The sequence below is a fragment of the Myotis brandtii genome, unplaced genomic scaffold (assembly GCF_000412655.1).
Source record: "Myotis brandtii unplaced genomic scaffold, ASM41265v1 scaffold469, whole genome shotgun sequence".
NCBI lineage: Eukaryota > Metazoa > Chordata > Mammalia > Chiroptera > Vespertilionidae > Myotis > Myotis brandtii.
In genome coordinates this window covers 337424-342717 of record NW_005367911.1, presented here as the reverse complement: position 1 = coordinate 342717, position 5294 = coordinate 337424, and positions in this window count along the sequence as shown.

Here is a 5294-nt window from a genome sequence, read left to right as displayed (position 1 = left end):
GCGAACTCATTTTTTTTGGTTGATTTTTCTTTGTTAAATGGCATTTAAATATATAAAATAAATATCAAAAATATAAGTCTTTGTTTTACTATGGTTGCAAATATCAAAAAATTTCTATATGTGACACGGCACCAGAGTTAAGTTAGGGTTTTTCAAAATGCTGACAAGCCGAGCTCAAAAGGTTCGCCATCACTGGTCTATTCTGACCCACATGTGGGACAAGTACTTTCACTTACATCACGCCTGGGGGCAGGAAGACAGAGTCTACACACTCTCAGATGTGCACATTCTTCTTGGACAATCTCATCCACACCCATGTTTTTTTGTTGTTGTTGTTTGTTTGTTTTTTTTATTTTATTTAATTTTTTTTAAAAATATGTATCTTTATTGATTTCAGAGAGGAAGGGAGAGGGAGAGAGAGATAGAAACATCAATGATGAGAGAGAGTCATTGATTGGCTGCCTCCCGCACGTCCCCTAATGGGGATTAAGCCCGCAACCCAGGCACGTGCCCTTGAGTGGAATCGAACCCGGAACCCTTCAGTCCGCAGGCTGACGCTCTACCCACTGAGCCAAACCAGTTAGGGCGTTTGTTTTTTTTTTAAAGAATGATCTCTCTCTCTCTCTCTCTTTAAAAATTCTCACCCGAGGATATTTTTCCATTGATTTTCAGAGAGAGTAGAAGAGAGAGAAATATGGGTGTCTCACATCAATTAGTTGCCTCTTGTACAAGCCCAGACAAGGGCCCAGGCTGGGGAGGAGCCTGCAACAGAGGTACATGCCTTGACCAGAATTGAACTCAGGACCCTTTGGTCTGCAGGCCGACGCTCTATCCATTGAGCCAAACTGGCTAGGGCCACACCCATGGTTTTAACTACAGCAGCTATGCTAATTTCCAAGTCCAGACTTCTACTTGAGTCCCACACCTTACCTCTAACCTATTACTGAATATCTCCCCCTGGATGTCTGCAGACCCCACATTGAACTCATTTGTTTCCTGTCTAAACTTTTGCCACCACCCAGATTCCCCATCTCTGTTCATGGCACCTTCATCTGACCCACTGAACAGCCAAGTCAGAACCTTGGCGTCACCCTCTTCTCCCTCTCCCCTCCTCACCCCCAATGCTGGTCACATCACCACATCCAGTGATTCTACTCCCTAAACACCTCACAGAGGTGTCTTCCTCCTCTTCCCCATGGGAACCACCTAAGTTCAAGGTCCTCACCATCTGTCCCTGGGCACCTTCCTCAGTGCTCTCCTAGTTTCCCCTCTTGCATCCTGCGAATATGTTCCTCAGGTGGTTGCCAGACTCATGTTTCCAAAATGCAAATCAGTTACCTCCTCCTTCTAAAACCTTTTGATATAAGCTCCTTAAAATAACATTCAAACTCCTTAGCATCTTCTACAAAGACTTTCATAGTCTAACTATTCCTCTTCTTCACCTCTTACTCCCCTGCATCAAATCATGGCCCTTTCTGGCCATGCTCTCTCTTTGTCAGCCCCCTGCCTTCGCACAGGCGATTCCTGCTGCCTTGGAATGCCTCTCCTCCCATTTTCACTCATGTAATTCCTCCTCTTTCTTCACCACTCAGCATTTTGGGTGTCACCTCCTCCAGGCAGACTCTCTGGCTACACCTTCCCTTCTGAGTCTGGGTGACGTGCAAACCCCTCTGAGCTCTTATTGTGTCCAGTGCTTGTCTCTTCCTTCCCTCTGATGGCACTGCAGGACAGTTGCCTGTTTACTTGTCCGTTTCTCCTACTCCAATGTGAGATTTCTCAGGACAGGTACGCCGTCTTTCACCCCTGCCAGCCTTGTGCTGAGCCTGTTGCTTGGCATGTAGTGAGCCCAGGAAGTATTTGTTGAATAAATGTATGACCTCCTGTAGTTCTCTATCATCCCTTTGATCTCATCCTCCCTCTTGAGGAGGCCAGCTCAGTTCAGTCTGAGATAGGGCTCAGGATGTGCTGTGGAAATCTCTCCCCCTCCTCCATCTCTCCGATTTTGCTGGCAGCCGCGCCCTTGGCACAGACACAGGCAGCTCCGTCTGCAGAACGTCAGCTGGCAGCGAACAGCCCTTCCCTTCCTCCCTGGCTCTGTCTTCCCTCAGCACAAATCGTTTTTCCTTTTTGGGTGTTCAGAGCTCGGAGAGCAGAGAGCTGGGTGGGAGGGTGGCAGCATCAAGCTGTCTGGAGGGAGGCGGAAAAGGGAGGTGCGGGAGAGCCAGGACGTGGATGGAAGCATTGCTATTTGGGCCCTTTTGAGGGAGAAAGAAAATGTAAGGGGTAAGAAAGAGAGAGAGATTATGGATTTTCAGAACTGACTGGTATAGTCCCTTGCTACCAAACCACTAGGCAGGATCTTGGGGGTCAGGCTGCTGTTGTTTTGTTTGTTTGTTTTATTTTGGAGAGAATCTGTCGCACACCTCATTGATTGATTGATTCATTCATTCATTCATGGGTGATACCAGATGCTGGGGCACAGAGATAAATAAGGCTCAGGGCTCTTGGAGCTCACTGTCCAAGGGGGGATGAGATGTTTAAGTATATATGTTATAACAAAGCAACCTGGTGTGGTCTGGAATGGCTGTGAGAGCAAGGGCTCTGTGGGCTTGGAGGGCAGGTCACATTGGCCATGGGAAGTCATCAGCTAAGAAGGTGACATCAGCTAAGAAGGATAGATTTCTGCACAGTCCTATTCTCACAACTGCCTCCATCTTCAATTCCTCAGAGGAGACTCTCTTTAACTCTTATTTTTAAAAAAATGTTTATTTCTTAAATGATTTGAGAGAGAGAAACATCGTTTTGTTGTTCCACTTATGCATTCATTGGTTGATTCTTATATGTGCCCTGACCTGGGAAGGAATCCACAACCTTGGCCTATCAGGACGATGCTCTAATCTCTTTAACTTTTTTTTTTTTAATTGACTTTAGTGAGTGAGAAACATCAATTGGTTGCCTCTCAGACGAGCCCTAACCAGGGATCGAACCCACAACCTAGGTATGTGCCCTGACCAGGAATCGAATCTGCAACCTTTTGGTGCACCAGAGGATGCTCCAACCAACGGAGATACCCAGTCAGGGCTGTTGAACTCTTCACGAGGAGAGTAGCAGCATATACAGTAGAAAGAGTACTGCCCTGGCTGGTAGCTCAGTTGGTTAGAGTGTCATCCAGATGCGCCAAGGTTCAGATTCAATCTCAGTTAGGACACATATAAGAAGCAACCACCGAATGCATAAATAAGTGGAACAACAAATTGACGTTTCTGTCTCTCTCTTTTCCTCTCTCTCTCTCAAATCAATATGTAAAAAAATTTTTAAAAAAGAGCACTGAATTTGGAGAAGACCACATGGTTATAGATCCTGGCTCATCAACTCCATTCATTCATTAATTCATTAATTCAATAAATGAATTTCCCTGTGTCAGATGTGAGACCCCGAAAAGTTGACATTACCTCTCTGATCTTCAGTTTTCTCATTTACGTAATGGAGATGCTGGGGACACACACCTCATCATTTTTTCCTGGAGGATTACTTGAACTAATAATGTGTGGGACAGTGCTTTGTAAACTGATAGTCCTTTGCAAATGTGATCTGCTTTATGTCCTTCCCTCAAAACACTCCTTCAGTCAGCCAGTAGCTATTGAGGGCCCCTTTCTGAGGTCTGACAAGCCCCTGTTCGAGGCAGGAGCCTGTTTCGTGCACGTGGGTGTGTATGTGTGAGTTACTACAGCACATCTTCATCAAGCGGCAACCATCTGCTCTCTCGGAAGGGAAGTCCTAGCTTCCCCAGCACCCACGCGGGGAGGGGGAGGCTCTCCCCTCTCTTGTCTCCTCGGTTGATGGATGCTGGTGCGTGGAGGAGGCCGGGGTGCATGACTCACCAGCCTTAGTCACCCTGCCACCAGGACTTCTGTTCCCACAAGACAAAGTCCCAAAATAAAAACATGGCTGAGGAGAAAGTTAGTGTTCCTGGCTGTGTCTCGGCGGGGTGTCTGAGCCACCAGGAAGGGAGCTAAATTCATGTTTTGCACCTCTCCCAGGCCCCCCAATACTCACATCAGAGGCATCCTGGAGAACCCAGAGCTGAAGGGTGACAGAGAAAGACTCCCTGGCCTAGTGGTGAGTGGAGACTGGGGGTTGATTTTCACCATAGTCATTGTCTCAGCAGATCCTGGCCAACCACACCATCAGCTCCAACGTGCGAATAGCCCTTTATAATTTATAGACTGCTTTTTCTCTCACTTGATTCTCACAGGAACCTGCGAGGCCACGACGGGAGAGGCAGAATAGCGTAGAGGTGGTGTGTGTGGCCTCTGGAGCTCAACAGTTTGTATTTAAATCCATGCCTATTGCTTACCTGCTGTGCGACTGGACAAATCCCTTAACTTCTCTACGTTTCTGTTTCCTCATTTAAAAAAATAGGGATAACCATAGTAACTACTCTGTACAGTTTTTGTAAGGATTAATAGCTTACTTTGTTACCGTTCATCTTCCCAAATTAGACTGTAAACAATACAAAGAAGGGACCCTTCCTTGTTTTGTTTGCTGCGTGTCTGGAGTATTTAGGAAAGTACCCAACACAGGGAGGTCTGCAAACAATACTTGTGAATATTGCATGGGATACCTGATGTGAAGGTGCTCTGTAATCTAAAGGGGCCCAGGGCCCAGCCAGTTACCGTCCTATCAGACAGAAGGTACGGTCCCAGTGACATAGTGCCTGCCCATGAACACACGGTGGTTCCTGGGGAAATGCCTTTGGCGGAGTGTTTTGTGATCGGAATATATTCTCTGCACCCCCTCAGTCTTTCATTCCTTTGCCTGTTTGTTCATGTGGTCAACACTCCTGAGTACTGCTCCCTGCCAGTCCCTGTTCTGGGTACTGGGCATAGAGTTCCCTGGTGTAAACAAGGCAGATAGGGTCCTTGCCCAGCAAACAGTCTGTGGGACAGAGAGAGTCCTGGGGGATTCCAATGCTGTGTGGTTGGTGCCAAGATGGAGGGACACTCAGAGGCTTTGGGTTCACATAATCCTCATATCACTCCTGTCCAGCTTATGGAGGAGTGGGGGCTGTCTGCCCAGCGTGATTCTCCAGCTCAACCTGAGATATCCCTCTTCTCTAGTTGAGGGGTGGGGAGCGTCCGGCCCATGGGCTGTATAAGGCCTGCAAAATCATTGTGTCCGGCCCTGCCAAGGTATTAGGGGTGAGTTCATTAAATGTTTGACCAAAGATAGCAGGCTAATTTTTAAGTTGATAATTTTAAAAAATATATATTTTATTGATTTTTTTACAGAGA